This window comes from Dermacentor silvarum, chromosome 10 (genome assembly GCF_013339745.2).
Source record: "Dermacentor silvarum isolate Dsil-2018 chromosome 10, BIME_Dsil_1.4, whole genome shotgun sequence".
In the NCBI taxonomy this organism is placed as follows: Eukaryota; Metazoa; Arthropoda; class Arachnida; order Ixodida; family Ixodidae; genus Dermacentor; species Dermacentor silvarum.
This window is the reverse complement of record NC_051163.1, coordinates 149,377,486-149,395,076: the sequence shown is the minus strand read 5'-3', so window position 1 is coordinate 149,395,076 and position 17,591 is coordinate 149,377,486. Positions and strand designations below refer to the sequence as shown.

The following is a 17,591-nucleotide window of genomic DNA, read 5'->3' as shown; positions in this document are numbered from 1 at the left end:
TGCTTCGCTGTAAAAGGCAATGGAATGAGTTTGGATGTGGTACTAAGTGAAGGAAAAGGCTAAAAGTTGATGGTGGAAGTCATAGTCTTGAGCATGGCTAAGGCTTTAACCTTAAGATCGCTTAGACGTAGCTAAAGGAACTCCGGAGTGCTTTTAAATGTGAAAGAACAACGTGGCACTGCCATAACATGTTAAAACTTGCTTTAATCGCGCCTAGGCAGAGGGGCACCTGCTATTATTCCTTTTTTTAGGCGAAAGCCTTAAATGTCTCATCGTTAAGTCGACCTTCGATCAACGTCCTTGAGCGAAAACCGTGTCGTTGACCCAAAATCGTACACGATGACGATTCGGTGTAGTAAGTCGCTTAGCACTCCGACCGGCATCGTGTCTTGCCTATATGCAAACGCTTATGCAACAATTTTGATGGGGCGCGGTTCAACGTCGTCACCGCTGTTAAGATACAGTTAGTTCAGGCACTCGAACACACGACCTTCGGTGAGAGTCGAACCCTCGAACTTATGTGGGAGTCCTACCCACCAGCTTTGGCATTAAGGTGAAGTTATCTAAGGCACATTTAGTTAATATATAGTTATTCAAGGCACTCGAACCCACAACCTTTGGTGGGAGTTGAACATATAACCTTTGTGTAAATTAGTGCGATGGTAATTAAGGCAATGTTAATTAAGGTAGCCTCAATTAAGGCATTCGAACCCGCGACCTTTGGTCAGAAAAACAATAACAAAGAACAACGCATGCGAATGAGAATGTCAAGTAATTTAATGAATGTCTCTTCAGCGCGCAGGCTTTGGCTTTCATCCTCTTTGGCCTATGCTAAAGTGACTGCTTGTCTTGTTTTCTTTTTTTTTCTCGTGAGAAAAGCAACCAATATTAAATACGTAAACATTTCTATGCCTACCCAACGAGGAAACCCGTCCGTTTATCCCATAAGACGAATCGCTACATAGAAATTGCTGTATAAAAAAAGAGAATAAATTTGAAAGGAATAACGCTGGTGGTGGTGCGTTTGAAATCTAAAACACCACCAAGCGTCTTAACCACTGCGATATATTCACCCACGCTTGCAGACGGTGAATATATCAGAACCATATGAATGTGCTGTACCGGTGGTGCTTTGGAAATGTCAAGGAGAATAGTTTATGTGAAGACTTTGTGGGAAGGTTTGGCGATCGTAGAATAAAAGCCATCTCTAGGACCACATGTAGCGCCGACTTAGAGCCCTGTAGACATCAGCAGAATTCCTGCCAAAATTTAATGATAATGCATCCCGTTGCCAGCGATTCGTTATCGGTGGTCGAGGTATGTGACTTCCATTTGGGCGTACCTTCACCGATCTCTGAGGCCTCATACGCTTCGCATCGCTAAAGTGTACTAGAAGGGGGTACTGTGTCCAGGGGCAGCACGCGCCATGTATCGCAGTCAGGCGGAAAGTGTGGAAAGGTCCGGCACTTGGTTGCCAACCCACGCGACACCATCGCCCCCGCCAACATCCGTCGATCCCTCGCTGATTCTTGATGTTGCCAGTTCTTGTCGTACGCCGCTCGCACGTATGTCGAAGTTTGTGTTTCTCATATGTACTGCGATAGCAATTACATGGACACTTCAAGCGCATTTCTCCCATCGCCGTGATGTACCGTATACACTCCCACCACGATATCATCCCCGTGCACCGTACGCTGTATGTGTGAGTGAAAGCTTGCGAGGGTCAGCCGCCGATTGCGGCGCTTTGCGTCTGAAAGCGATCTGCGATGTGAACAAAATGCATGCGCCGAATGTCGGTAGCTTAGATAACTTAGATAACTCCAGTGGAGTTACTGCATAATTTTCGAGTGTGATTTGACACCTCCAACGAGTATTCATTGTCAAGCTTCATTTTTCTGCTTCTCAAAGTGGACTCTCTCTACCGTACTTTAGCCTGGAACCGGCAGGGATTGTTACCCTTACAGCCTAGGCGAAATGCCAAGCACATGCGCTACAGAAAAACGCGAGTAGTTACGGGCAGTGCTAAGGTTCATCGAGCGAGATGTGTTCTTGTTCGCCTGTGCGCACGTGACACCATGCTTGTTAATTTAGTTAGGAAGCGAAAGTTTACAAGTTTATACCGCCGATAAAACTGCCATTATTTGATGTCTTTGAGTACGGTTTCTTTTCTTTTTTTTTTCTCTCTTCCTTTATGCTTATGTTAGGCAAGACGCTTGAAAGAAACAACAGTAAGTTTGTCCATGCTGAGTTGATGGAAAAACATCTTTCGGCCAATAAAGCCGCAACATCTGTGCGAGTACCGTGCCCTGCGTCAACTTCGATCACATCGCCTTTGGTCTGGCCCACAGCCTCGCCAGAAAGCAATAACAACGGATATATTGCAAATTTATGCACTAAACGAAGGGGTGCCTTCTACTCACGTTACAAGGACGTTTCCAGACGGGTGGGGAGATGTGAGGGAGCTTTGATGTGGAGGCAAGGAATTTTCATCAATAAGCCAGCCTAGGGGAAGATAATTAATCAGGGACGACGTGTTTGTCGCGTTATGTTAGAGGCGATGACAGGGCAACGACCCCGGCCAAGCGTAATCAGTGATGCTACGCCAGTATTGCGTCGGCGCCAAAAGCGTGACGTCAAACGTTTCCCCGTCTCCACGTCCATTCTACCATCTTGCGGGTGGCTTATGACTGTCCGCGAAAGGCAAATGGCCTGCTCAGGTCAGTGTCCGACCGCGGCGCGACAGCCAAAAGCTGCGTTCACGCCGGTTAAACATTGTGGGGCTCGCCTCTCCCGGACGATAACGGTAATGTCATGCGACACTGTCTACACTAGAGGCATTTGACGTTGCGCTACCGACACATGACAAAAGAGTGACGCAAATGGACGCGCACATGGCGCTAACTTTCAACAGCCCACCTTTCAGCAACCAACCTTCATTCAGAGTTAGCGCCGTCTGTGTATCTCTACCACTCTTTTGTCTTTTGTCAGTTGGCCTTTGCCTGAGGCCTTCAGTATAACGTACCAAGTCGAAAGTGCGATCATAACCACCCTAATGCCGTGCATCAACCCTCGCGCGACGGCGTCCACGACTAGCAGGAACTTGTATCCGGCGAGGGCGTGGTGCCGGGAAGCGGAGAAGAGTGCACTCCATCAACCACCTCGTATTTCCTCGCTCCATCTTCAGTCAATACGCCCGCATTTGCAGGCACCAAGTACACTTCTCGATCCATACCTTCATCCGGCGCAATGATCCGCTTCGCCTTCGTCGAGTATAACCGCCAATCGCAGGCGCCTCCGATGCGCTATAGAAATGATAGTTGATCTGCCACTGCCGCATTGATGTCAACACCCCCCCCCCCCTCCCACGGCCTGTTTGATCATTTTCGATGCGTTGAATTTGATGCCTAATAATAGTGACTTAAACGCGTGAAAGGTAGCGCTAAACCTGTAGGCATTTTTGACACGTTGTAACGAAGTTTCAGTAGTAGATAGCTCATGAAATTAATTACTATTGAATTAGTTAATAAACTATTTTGCGACTAAGTAGCACTTCATTTTCGTTTTTTTGCGCGTATAAGCTTTCTATGGCTCGAAATAAGGGTGACCAAGTTGGTGACCGTTTTTCTTGGTGTAGTGTGGTGTCTTGGCTTTGTGGAACTAATGAACGGTCGTGGTAATCAGTGTACTTGAGGAACTGCATCACTGCCTGCTTTTCTTTCTGCGCTTGTAACAAGTGCTGTCCCGGTTGAAGCTTAGTTTTTCTGTGAATATAGTCGCGAATCCAGCTGGTTTAACGCAGCCCGATAAAATACAAAAACACGCGTTCCAAGAAGTCCCGTACGTATACGTGAACGAAGCGATATTTTCCGGTGGGCTATAACACTCGAGTAGACATGTCCTAAGGATCTTATTAACCCGATCGTCCCTGCAATTGCTTATTCGTAGCTGTAATTTATTACTCACATGATTTGGCTTATTTGTCGCATAACAAACTGAAATATGCAAAACAATTTCACGTTTTGTTTCACATGAAGAATGGAATGTTGTCCTCAAATGAGGACACCAGGAAAGAATCGTGGTGGTATAGGCAAACGTGGAGTTTGGTCTGCAACTTGATTTTTCTGTTTCTACGCACATTTGAATGTGGCAAATATGTTACAAGGTGCACTAATATTTATGGAAGTGAGGCGTACCCTTTCGGTGATGCGTGTTAAATGCTTTAAGATAACTTTGTGATTTGTGAAGTTTTCTTTTAAGAAACTATACAACCTTGCTATAAGCATTGCTATCTCATTTTCAAAATTTTACACATTTTTTCTCATTTAATAATGAATACAATTTGTTTTTGTAAGTCAGCTCAACAAATACATTCTAGGGCAAATACCGCAGGAGACATTTTGGCGTTCTCTCTCTCTCTCTCTCTCTGTCCTTTTTCTAACCCATATTTCCCTACCCCAGTGCAGGGTAGTAAACCGGGTTATAACATCTGGTTAATCTCCCTGCCAATTCCTCACCATCTATCTCTCTCTCTCTCTTGGCGGAGTAGGTAGCTGATCGAGACCAAGGTTCATTAAGACAGAAGCTGCGGTAGAAATAACTCGTCGCGTCTGAGCTTTTTTTTTTTTTTTGCACCATAACGTATTTTAAGCAGGTGCCTCCTCATAACATTTACCGGATGATTCTGACGTGTCTAGAACCCAAGCACCTATTCCAGTTGTTGTTTCCCATTAAGTTTGTGGTACACTACGGGGGAGTGGCCAAGTAATGAGTAGGTTATTCCTGTTTATAATTAAGCATACATTTCAGAATATCTATGAGCTTAGCACCCCGAAACGTAAGATTACCCGTTAAAATACAATCAGTAAACGTCTTCCTCAAAATGACCATCATCGTCCCGCTCTTCGTCTTCAGTTGACATATATTCGCTTCTCGGCCTTTTGGCTAAGATCAAATGTAGTGTTCTTATCAGCTTATGTCGGACATATTTTCCATAATCAAGTTGAGAAAATTCATTTTGTCAGTGTCTTCAAGAGCGGCGAAGCTTAGCCTTTCGCGTCTTCGTCGCTGAGTAAACCGAGTCAAGTGTGTTTAAAAAAAAAACTTCAAAATGAAGGGAAACAGCTGCATATAGTGCACGACGACGCCACGCAATGTACTATTATGCATGTTAACTCGCGTTAGTCCACTTCCCTGCGAAACCTAACTTATATGTGCGCGTTCTCGGACACTTTGAAATACTTTATTTACAAAGGGTTATACATGTTTTGCTGGGTTCGTGCATAATCCATTCTGATTTACTGGACATCAGGAGCGTAGCCAGAAATTTTTTTCGGGGGGGGTTCACCGGCCCGACCGGGGGGGGGGGGGGGGGGGGGGGGGGGCAGGCGTCTGCTTTTCTCTACGTGACGTGCTCGATAGTAAATATCGTAGTTTAAGCAGACTCTATACATGTATGTCAGACATGGGACCCCCCCTTCGCGTGTGCTTGTGAAGAAATGAAGTAAAAACTAAAGTAAGTTCAGTAAAATACAGTAAGTACGACAGGTACAGTGGGCGTTAGGAGCAACGGTCTCGCATCGCGCCACTGAATGGACCAGTCTTCGAAAACGCATCATTGAGACGACCCGCCCGATCGGAGAAGACATCATTAATTGTTAATCTTCGTTAAGCGTAGATGGCGTCGTCCTCGTCGGGGCGAAGTGCGTTTCACAAGTCAAGGCCGGCTATACACGTCAAAATGCATGCGTGACCAGGCTATACCTACTTCCATAACAATAGCTTGTTCGCTGTGTCTTTGCGCTAGAAAACTTAAGTACGCGCAAAAACGCGTAAGGCTTCTTTTTTTTTCGAAGCTTTCGTCGCCCTGCTCCCTCATACGAGAGGGTTGCATTTCGCGGCCGCTGTGTCTTCCGCTGTGTGCGAGCGTGCAGCCGTCATTTGCCTTTACGTCAACAGATTCAGAATGTGTACAGAATATTTCGCCGCACAGCATAGATAGGGCATGTGCACGCATTTTAAGTAGTGCGTGCTAGGGACACTGCACTTAGTGCCTAGGCCGATTATTTAAGCCGATTATTTTACGTTGGCCTGCCCGCCCGAGCCCGACAAAAAAATTTATGGGGAACCCGGGCCCGGCCCGGGCCCGGAAATTTTCTACGTTACCCGCCCGGCCCGGCCCGCCACCCCTTTACCTTAGGCCCGAGCCCCGCCCCAGCCCGGCTCGAAACCGGCCCGAACCCGGCCAGAGACCGAAAAAGACAAGTTTTTCAGAGTCGAGACGCGCGAGGATAACTCGCTGCACGTTACATGCACACCACCAGAAAGCCCGAGCCCGGCCCGGGCCCGCGTCAAAAAGCACATGCAGTGCCCGAGCCCGGCACAAGCCCGTGAAAAAACTCCCCTACCCGGCAAGGTCCGGGCTTTCGGGTAAGCCCGAGCCCGTGCAGTGCTCTAGTGCGTGCATCTCATTTCTGCTTCACTTACGCCGGTGCAAACAGGAAGCGGCCTCGTACCTCACAGAATCTCGACTGTTTGGTGTACTAGTGATGCAGGAATGAACTCCGGTCTTGTTCAGTGCATAGTGCACATAATCAATTTTCTCAGGAGGCGTGAACTACGAAGAGAACTGTCAGCGCCTGCAACAAGAGTTTACTTACGCTGTACTGCGCACAACAGTAATCCATGCTTGTCGGCTGTCTGTTTCGTGCATTCTGTTGCGAGTCGGTGGAATTTCACTGCTGGCATCAACCCCTTCGTGTGTACACGGTTTGGGATTCCACAACACAACAGCAACTACCAGCCTTCCGTAATTGCTGGTTTGGGATTCAACAACACAACAGTAACTACCAGCCTTCCGTAGGGGCGCAATCGCAAACAAGAGACGTTTCGCGCGCAGAAAAGATCCTGCGCGAGCGCGGCCTAACCGGCACCTGAAGGGAAGCGGCGGAAATGTATACCGGGAATTTCGACCACCTGGGGTCTTTAACGTGCACCTAAATCTAAGTAAATGGGCCTCGAGCATTTTCGCCTTCATCTAAAATGCGGCTGCCGCATTTTTTGCTTCAGAATGCGGCCGCCACATTCTCGCCCAAAACCTCAGAGAGTGTCGATCAAAGCCTTGACAAACACCGTGACAGTTTTTTTCCATATGCAGAAATGAGTCGCTGTAAATTACCAACCCAAACATGAGCGCCCAGGAATGAAATTGTGATAGTAGCACCGGTTCCTTGAATTATGTCAGTGCGAAGCGACGAGAACAAAGGGTGGGTAATTGGGGCGGGGGGGGGGGGGGGGTTGCGGAAAAAATTTCGGGGGGGGTTTGAACCCCCCCAACCCCCCCCCCTGGCTACGCCACTGCTGGACATGGGATGTAGGATTTAGCATGCTTTTTTGCTCTCCAACTGTATCCAGTGTCTTTCGGCACATCTTGTGTGTTTTTTTTTCTGTACTTGCGACGCAAAGACGAGTAGCCGGTACCACGTAACGACGCCAACTTCAAAATCAGGTCAATATAAAAAAAGAACAGGTGTCGAAAGAGCGTTCACACGCACGGGAGTATGCCCGATGGGTATTTAGATGGTCCCTGAGGCCAACACTTTTTTTTATTAACTGCAACCGAACGCGCGTTGCATACAACTACAGACACTGACAGATAGAAATGATGATTCCAGAACATTTGCTTCCATGAGAAAGCTTTTCAGATTTCAGTCAGATTATCTGGGTGGTTCGAAAAAGCCGCTGAACAACGTCACGAGGGCGGTATATTCACAGGTGTTCAGTGTAATGGTCTCATGACATCAGTGACCCTCTTACTCAGCGTTGGGACCAATATTTCGATTTCATTAGCACCTAGCTTTCGGGATTAGCTATATGCCGAGATGAAGGTGGAGAACGCCTTCTGTGCCAGCACGTGTAGGCTTCACTGCACTACTGAAGATGGAGGTTGAAGGAGTTCCCGACAAGATCGCGATAGGCGCTTTGCTGTACACGATGAAAGACTCCATCCAATATGATTGTAGCGTTACACCCGTTTCTTAAGTTTAATCTCCTCGGAAAATGGCTTCAAAGTGTGCCGGAGTTCGTCTGATGAGTTTCCCAATTAATAACGTTGGATTAACGACTTACTTGGCGGCGGGGTTTCGAAAGCCCGTCTATTTTATCGCACCGCGCCCGGTCGTATAAGATAACTAGGTAGACTGAAGCGCAGGCGCAATTCTTTGAGAGGTTTCCTCGATTCCACAAGGAATATGAATTGAATAGCCAAAATGAAAATTTTGCTGTGAAAGAAAACAGAGTCCTTTCATGGAGCGATGCCTATAGTTCAGCATCCCGATGAGCTTTCATAGTAATCTTTTGGGAAGCTGAGCTAAGGCTTCGCTCAATAAACGTCGGTTTCGTAAGCCGCATTAGTGCACCTAAAGCCTTTTCTTGTTCGTCTCAAGGGATTCGATGAAAAAAAAACTAAGAACTAATGATACATTTAGGTGAATCATTAGATTGACCTTAAAAAGAAGACATGGCGATCCGTGAATGCAAATAAAGTTCCAGCGGGCATGTGTTATGACAAAGAAGCTTCCAAAAGGCGCCGTCTATTGATTGAAGCTTTTGCTCGGGAAATCTGCATCCAGTATTCAAATGAACATGCGCCGCAGAGCAGCCCTCATTAGGAAACCGCTGAGCTTACATCGACAGAAAATTGCTAGATGCCTAAGAAGGATGCTCATTTTAAGAGCATTAATTTGCACATTTGTTTTTCAATTTAGACGCTAACATTTTTAAGACAAAGATAACCAAAAGAAAGAAATGTAGTGTCTAATCCGAAACTGTAACTCAGCACAGGAAAGAGCTATCAGAATCCTAATAGCTGCTCCTGACATGGCGTTTACAGTGCAGAAAACCAGAATATTCATGTTTTGCCAAAGTAAAATTTGACTTACGTCCCCCAAGTTTCTTTTCTTTTTAAGTGGCAATCACCAAAACGCACAGTATCAATAATATCTGTGTTTAGATGAACAATTTAGTATGGTATTTACCTCTGCTGCACTTATATAATAATAATCCGACCTAGCGCAAGCGCCTAGCTACGCCTACTGAATAAAGTGATTGCACCGTTAAGCCAGGACTCGACGGCCGATGGGACCGGATAATTACTTCGGTAAAATGAGAACTTTGCTGATTGTGAAACACGTAAAACGGCGGGAATAGCGTACTTATTCAAGCGAACAGAAAGGCGTAATTTTTGTCGGCGTGCGCACTTACGTCCCCGCAAATAAGAAAAAGAGTTGCACCTAAAACAGTAATCCTCACGGCGTAAATTTTTGCTGACTCTCTACTATGCTTGAGATCTTAAGTTCAGTCGGGAGTGCAGATTAGTCAGAGTGCTGTTGAAAGACTTGCATTGATTGCGCCTGAAGAAACGAGAAGTGAAGCACAGTACAGGGATCTGCGGGCTCGTCGCGGAAGCGAGGCTCAAAGCGAGATCTTCTTCCAAAGGTAACTGAGGAACATTTACTAAAATAGATGGACCACTAAGTTGTTTAGACATAGGTATAAGAAGTAATGTTGGCTCAGAGTGGAGTATTAGAGCCCAGAAACTAACTAGTGAGTATTATGCCAACGTGGTGCGCCGTGGCAGAGACGAAAGCTTTAAGTCGGCGACGTAGAAAAGGCGTGCTGGCCTAGCGCAAAAGAAAGAAAACCAGCTCTGTAACTTTGTAGAATAGCGAAAAACTAAATCAGCAAGGTAAAGGAATATTCGAAGAGTATTGTTGAAAAAGCCCTAGAGTTTGAAGCCAGAGCCGGATGTTGATACTGATACTGGCCCCTTGAGTAAAGCGAATATAGATAGCAAAACTGATTAAAAAGGGGGGACGGGAGAGAGGGGGGGGGGAATGCTGCATTGCCTTATCCTTCGTGCTCATTGCATAGCGAAGGCCCACAAATTTGGCATTCTTGACGTCATGAGGTATCATATAAGGGTTGATTGGTCAATTGTCTGCTCCTAAGATGGCGTATTATGTGAAGCCTGCGGTTACAAGGACGTCTCACATCGGCAGCCTTGGCCGAACGCGGTGATGCCACGCCCAATCTTCTATACGCGTATGCAAAATAGCCAAGACATTCGGCGAAAGGAGAGCCGCCGCGGTAGCTTAATTGGTAAAGCACCGCGCGCGTTCTACAGAAGATGTGTTGGTTCGGTTACCACGTTCCGCAAGTTATCGTTTCGTCCACTTCCAATTTCCGTTTCCTTATTGTTTCTAGGCTTCAAGTGAACATAACGATTAACTTCCCTCGTGCTTTTTGTGCCTTCTTTGTCTGCTACTTCACATGGTTGCGACTAGCGTAAAATGGAGTGTTTCGTACCTACTTGTTCCTCCCGTCCACAGCGGACACATAAAAATACAAGTACGGCGCATTACGGCTGTAATGCGATCGTCCCAGTATGTATATTAGGCCTGCTATCCCAGAAGTCCTTATTCCATGAAATTTTCATGCGAAGGCGGCATAGCGCGTGGAAATGGGGCAGAAACTGTAACTATCCATTCAGCGATAAATGTGGACGTTGTTAATCTGCCCGAGACGTTGCGTTTTAAGGACAGTCGACGACGAAATGGAATTAGTCTGTTTGAGACTAGTGGTAGACGACAAGGAGATTGGGGGGGGGGGCAAAGCAAGGAAAAACTGCCACGAAAGAGAGCATTCCGTATTGAGTACGGTTACTAAGCGTACGCGTACACTCAAATAAGCAGGTAACACAAGAAAATTTAAGAGAACGGGCTTCTTAGAATGTGCTTCAGACTGTTTCAAAGTGGGTTCTGATATCATCATTATCATCATCATCATAGTGTATTTCTCTCATCACCGAAATCCTTAATCCAAGTTTTCTACAGCGCATTCAGCCATTTCTTTCTCTTCTTTTTTTTTTTTTTTTTTTGCAGGGGCGTCAGAAGCTGGATTACTGTTTTCGTTGTGCCCTATCATGTACTAAAAAGCATATCGTGTCGTATTTTTATTTTTCGGCATTTTTTTATGGAACCGTTGGCTCCGCGTGTTGCACTCCAGTGCTTCGTTGCTCAAAGTATGCATTTCACCTCACCTCATCCTCTCATTCATATCACAATTTGCGTAGTGAACAAGCAAACAACAGGGTCAGAATTCACAAAAACGTTTTTATGCTAAAACTGTTCGCAGAAGCAGGTGTCAGTCAATCGTGGTGTTGGACATATCATTAGCGAAGGGGGCTGGCCGATGGCAAGCAACACATACGAACGAAAAGCTTTGTGAATTCTGCACCAGATTTATTGTCATGATTAACGGTATCAGCTAAAGAAAGCTATTGCTGTAAAGTCAGAACAAAATCTGCTGATATGGCAACAACTGTAACGTCCAAAGAGTGTCAAGTAATATATCGTATACGCGCGAAACGAACAAGGTGGGACGCGTTTTGAACATTCCAAAGAAACACATGCAGGTCAATGCAGTGCGCACTTAGCTCTGCTCTGTTTACAAAGCGTGTGTTTATGTGGTTTCTCACAGCGCACTATCTCGTTTCTAACGACAGCTTTCATTCCTTCCAGACGAAATGCAGAAGCGGGCGGTTACAGCGTGACATATCTTCCTGTCTATAGGCAAGCGCATTGGCTCTCAAACAAATGTTATGGACGCCTTGAAACAACGGCTCACTTTTTTTACATATAAAAGTTAATTTTTCCGCAAGTGTTTTGCATACACTTGTAGCATGAGACGACCTCACGGTTCCTGAAATCATTCTCGCGTGCGTCTACATTCCATGTGCGATGAGATATGACGTTCGACACACATATAGTTCACCATCACTGGCGCATAGTGTGCCAACAGAGGTGGAATTAGCTGACAAGGCACGTCGTAGGCTCCTCTTTCCTACCACTGTCCAACGCTTACACAGTGAGCAAAATACATACGTCCACTGTTTTAAAATAGAGCTAAATATCGTGTTAGAGAAGGAAAAGCAGGGAAGTTAACTACGGTCGCGCCCAAGTGGCTTCCCTATGCGTGAAGAAGTGGAAAGATGGAAGAAAGATAAGACGAAAGAAGTAGTCAGTGTTCGCACTCCAACAGACGAATGCTCACGTATATAGTCACAAGCGTTCGTTGTAATCGTTCGTTATAATCGAATACAGTCACAAGCGTTCGGTTGCCTTCAAGAAGCGCGCTAGAACTTGGCAGCCTAGTGCATACTAGAGTTTGCCGGCCAAGGGATCCAGGAGATCTGCTTCTGAGAACGCTCTGTCGTGTAAGCGGCTGAGACACAGAACACGCAGAATATATCGTTTGACAGTCGAACGACGGCCCAGAAGGTCCACAAAAAAGTTTCGCCATCTTTGAGGTTTCCTATAAGAACATGCCATTGTACTATAGTTGGCAAAAAGTTTATAAATGAACGATAAGTGCGAACAAATACATATACGAAAATACAGGCGGGACAATTTCCCACTAGCAATTATATTATTACGCTTTGGATGTTGCATATTGACGGTTCCTATCGTGCCTATCGCCGAGTTAGTTATTTTTGTTATGCTGTGTCAGTACTTAGTACGTTCTTAACTTAGTCCAGTCGCCCTGCCATGTGGTATAGCCCAGCATCTGTCAGACGCATTTTGTTGACAACCACTCTCGCCCACCCCGGTCACGTGAGCTGCGATTTCACGTCATCAAATGCCGCATTTCAATCGAGCCGCTAGGGATTGCTTAGACTTGCAAAGTATGCTTATACGATCTCGTTTGTTTCTGCAGCAACAATTCAAAAACATCACAACCGACCAAGTTTGAGAGCGAGAAAAAAAAAAGAGGTGCTATAGTGAAGGAAAAAGAGACGTAGAGTACGTATTAGGCAATATATCAGTTGCAAGAAAGACGAAAAGAAAAGAAGGACGAAAAAAGGGGAAGGGAAGAATAAAAATCGCATGGAAACGAAAAGACGATCAAAGAAGCAAGAAAGAAGGACACCAGGTTTCTGAAATTATAGAGCCTCATATTTTCATACTTCTGACAAAGCAAGTTACTTCGAGGACGTTCTAATGGAGATAGCCACAGGAAAATAACTTCCGCGAACCACGCCTAAGGCGCGGTGACCTTTGACCCGCTTGTCGCGCCGAGAGCAAGCAGCCATCACGTGTACGACACGCTCTTATTTAGCTTTCAGGGCGCAATAACCTGAGAACTCTCGTGAAATATTGGCTACTTCACGTCGTTGCTCGCGATTTCATCGTTCTGCGGGACCGTTTTCGCTACATTTTGTTACGACTCGCCGAAGGGGCGGTGGCCCGCTATCCGATAAAGCAGCGCGTTATCCCCATTCCTTCGATTTCCCATGCGTCATCACGAATTTGGCAGCGCATGCTTGAAATTGTTGAGCCTCTGACACCGCCCCCGATAACTTCATTGAGAAGCGGTGGAGAACCGGCCCATTTAACGGGTCCTTCTTTACGCCTGGACGGAAAAGCATGCCTTGATCACACCGCAAGAAGAGAGTCCGCACGGACTCTTTTTGTGTCAGTGCATGTATTGTGTCAATGTTTTTCTCTGTGCGTGTGTTTATGCGTGCGTGCGTGCGTGGGTGTTGGGGGGTTGTGAGTGAGTGAGTGAGTGAGTGAGTGAGTGAGTGAGTGAGTGAGTGAGTGAGTGAGTGAGTGAGTGAGTGAGTGAGTGAGTGAGTGAGTGAGTGAGTGAGTGAGTGAGTGAGTGAGTGAGTGAGTGAGTGAGTGAGTGAGTGAGTGAGTGAGTGAGTGAGTGAGTGAGTGAGTGAGTGAGTGAGTGAGTGAGTGAGTCTGAAATTTGTGCGTGCGTGCGTCCCAGCTATCACGCAGCACGATTTAAATAAAAAGAGGAACGGCGTTACGCAAAGCAAACCTAGCGCGTATTGTTTTCGGTACAGTGTACTAGCCGCCAGTCATATTTTCGTTACTGTGATTTAATTACCTTATTGTAATTAATTACCTAACTAGAGAAGTACTGTTAGAATTATCAAAGTGTCAATGAGAAAATTGTAGAGCACCATGAAAAACTCCCGATACACCTTTCTGCTGCTCAGTACGTGCTACATAAAAGTTTTTCCGAGCGTGAAAGAAGCCAGCGAATACACGCAAAGTGCCTCGAGCGACCAGTCGCGCGGAAATTCTGCGTGTATTCGCGGCCTTTCCGTGTAGCGTGCATTGCGGGCACATTAAAAGAAAAACCAGATGGTCAAAATTAATACGGGTGAGTGCCCCACAACGGCATTCCCCACAATCCTATCATAGTTCTGGCACGTGCAAGCCCAGAATGTAATATACTTTTGTAACGTGTATTTAGATGTAGTTGTCCTGACTTCTGTTTCAAATTTTTTATACTTTTTGTCTTTCTCTGTAAGAATTTTATTTGTGAAGTTAGACGGCTTCTCGTTACAACTTTGTACAATTTTGGCTTAACGGCGCTTGCAATAGTTCAATCTAGCGAACCACGTTGTTGAAAACGAATGTAGCACGTAGAAGAACTCCTCTCCGAGGGTTCTCGTTTTCCTTCTAAACAAATTCCAATCACTTACGATCTGGTATTCATAGGTGCATCTGTATTATCCGGCCCTGGATTCTTAAGTCTAAATTCAGCTTTCTTCTTTTCTACGCTGTACATTGTGACTAAACTAAGGGTCATTTTCCTATCTCCACTTCCGTGCCACCGATATCCAAGCGTCCTAAAAAAGCCTTTAGTTCGGCTCTCAAACGAGAACGTCCCTGTAGTAAAATCTAGATGCCGCATAAAACGCTCCCAGGTTGAGTACTCCAGCATCGGGGTATGTTTTATAAAGTGTACCGTTCGAGCACTGACACTAAAATTGGTTTTGAACGAGAGTTCGCGTTATACCATGCTGCCGGCTTTCGTTCCTGTATGCAGCACAAAGACAGGAGGCATACCTAGTAATTCAATATAGAAGCAAAACATTTTGGACACAATCATCGTTTTGCTTCTGAAAAAGCGAGGTACCAGGCTTCCTTAACGCCAATGAACGGTATTGTGCAAAGAGGGGACGAGCCGTAAAAACTACCGATTTATTTCGCGTGGGCCCTGATTTCTGACACAAGCGCACGCCCCTGCAGAAAAAAATGCCGTACGGCCCATACGTGCTGCAATCATGGTCCTATGTGATCCTATAAGATCCTGTATGAAAACCTGTATGTTCCCATATGAACCCACATGATCATATGGAAATATGGTACGAGGCATATGGGTCTTTTACAATAGGGGTGGAGAATACCGAATCTCACACACGGTGCCAGCTTCGACAAGTATTCAGCATGTTCTTATATCGAAACGAGAAAGCTTTGTAATATACTGTCGCGGTGTGGCGAGCACAGTGATAAAGACAACTATCGCCAATTGGAAGAAAATGAAGACGCGGGATTTTTAGCTAAGCGTATAGGGCTGGGCTATAGTTAGTATTGAATAGCATTATGAAACATCGTTCGATAACTATCCTGGTTCAAGAACTATCTTTGAGCGTTCGGGTGCAGCAGCAGCGTCTTCCTGTGTACATAAAGCCAAGTTTTCCGTGAAAAAATTCAGTTGAAGCGGCGTTCTTGTTGTCTTTCTCTGCTCGTCCGTGTTTATTTGTGCGCTGGAACGATGTTTCATAATGCAGCGTTTTTTTCAGGCTAGACTATATGCGCCGCATTGTCGGGTCCGAGATGCCAGTAATAGGTCAACAGCGGAAATTACGCTATTTGCTGTTTACGTTTACAGTTACGTCAAAGCACCGCTACGGTCCCTGCCCTGTATGGTACGTGCAATTGCGTCAATAAAGTTTACGCTAATAATTGCGGAAGTGCGCATAAATATTTAATCAGAAACACTTTAGCGGTACATTCGGTCCACGCAATCGTTGTAATCGCTAAATCATTTCTTTTACCCTCACAGCTCACGGGTTGTCCGATAGAGCTGCCTTTGGCATTGAAGCAGGGCTTTGGACAACAAGTCCATTAGTCTCAACGACAGTGGCCTTCTGCCCAACCTTTAGTATACTATGCCCTAAGGGCCACACTGGGTCTTGCGTAAGTACGTTTACCCGCCGGGGTGGCTCAGTCAGCTAAGGCGTTGCGCTGCTGAGCACGAGGTAACGGGATCGAATCCCGGCCACGGCGGCCGCATTTCGATGGAGGCGAAATGCAAAAACACCCGTGTGCGTGCGTTGTAGCGCGCGTTAAAGAACCCCAGGTGGTCAAAATTAACCGGAGCCCTCCACTACGGCAGTGCCTCATAATCATAACTAATTTTGGCACGTAAAACCCCAGAAAGAAGAAGAAGAATGCGTAAGTACGTCCATTTTCTTCGAAATCAACATCCTATCACCCGGTCATAGTGAAGCATGCTGTCGACATTAAACAACAGACCATCCTATGTTCAAGTTCCGCAGTCTAATTCTGGATCAGAAACTCAATACAGAGACAAGCGTTGTTCCCATTTTCATAGATGTTCTGCGGGGCTTGAAGGCCCCTTCAGTGTGCATCCGTCGTTCAGTTCCTTATACTGCATGCCGCTTGTTGCGTGCAGCGCAGACGAGATACAATTACCAGCCACGTAACCATGCGAAATTGTGTATTGTTTAGGACAATCTCAATGGCAGCGAACCTTACATTGTTTCCTCAGAAGACCGCGGTGATGTCAAAGGCAAAAAGTAAACTTTCCTTGTTAGACGCAAAACTACAAAACTTTCTGGTTATTGTGTTGGACGAGCACCTCGCGAATGAATCACAGCCATGTGTATCAGCCTTAGTATGGCTAACTTCAGCTCTTAGAAGAGTACACGTGAATTGTATAACACTTATATCTGGTGGATATATGGTTATCAGTAAGGTTACATAGATAGCAGACTTCCTGCACGTTATAGCTTTTGTTTGAGCTAGTTGATCAGACATAGTGGCTTAATTAATAAGGCACGAAATAAACGGATACGAGGAGACACGAATAAACAGGACAGGCGCCAAACGGTTCCAAGTTGTCGCAATTCTGTCTCTGCGTCTACATTTTCTCGCACTTTAATAATTATACCAGTATTCTTGTACAGAATCGAATACGAATGCTCGAAATGTATCAGACTGCGGATATCGAAATCAAACAATATGTATATCGTAAAAGTAAACAATTACCGAAAAGGTGATCAAGATAAAGCTAACTAATTTCGCTTGATGCACGCTATTTGTAATTCTGTTAATCAGGGAGCTTGTAAATTAGGAGGATCTTAAGGCGAAGAGAAAGGTCGCCACAGTTGCTGATTGTCTTACAACAGCCAAGTGCAGTGGCCAAAGGACATTAAGCGTAGATGGTCTTGTGTCACTGGGGAGCTCCAATAATCGCAGTAACCGGCCACAATCGAATATTCGAAGAAATCCAGTGAAGATTTCTCAAACAAACTACTGCGACTCCAAGGTAAATTATTTTATTAATATGAAAAATTACAAAAAAGCGCACAATGACAGACGCATAACCCTTGTTATCGATTGAGAATGCAAGCGTGATAAACGCAATTTAAGCAAAAGCCGGGGTAATTCATGCCGGTTATACACACAGTTCAAAATAATCCG

The 17,591-nt window shown here is 45.6% G+C and overlaps 1 pseudogene; it reads left to right on the top strand.

The window, feature by feature from the left end:
- The first annotated feature begins 4,921 nt into the window (after positions 1-4,921).
- Positions 4,922-5,051, top strand: LOC119432100 (U2 spliceosomal RNA; annotated as a pseudogene).
- The last annotated feature ends 12,540 nt before the right edge of the window (positions 5,052-17,591 follow it).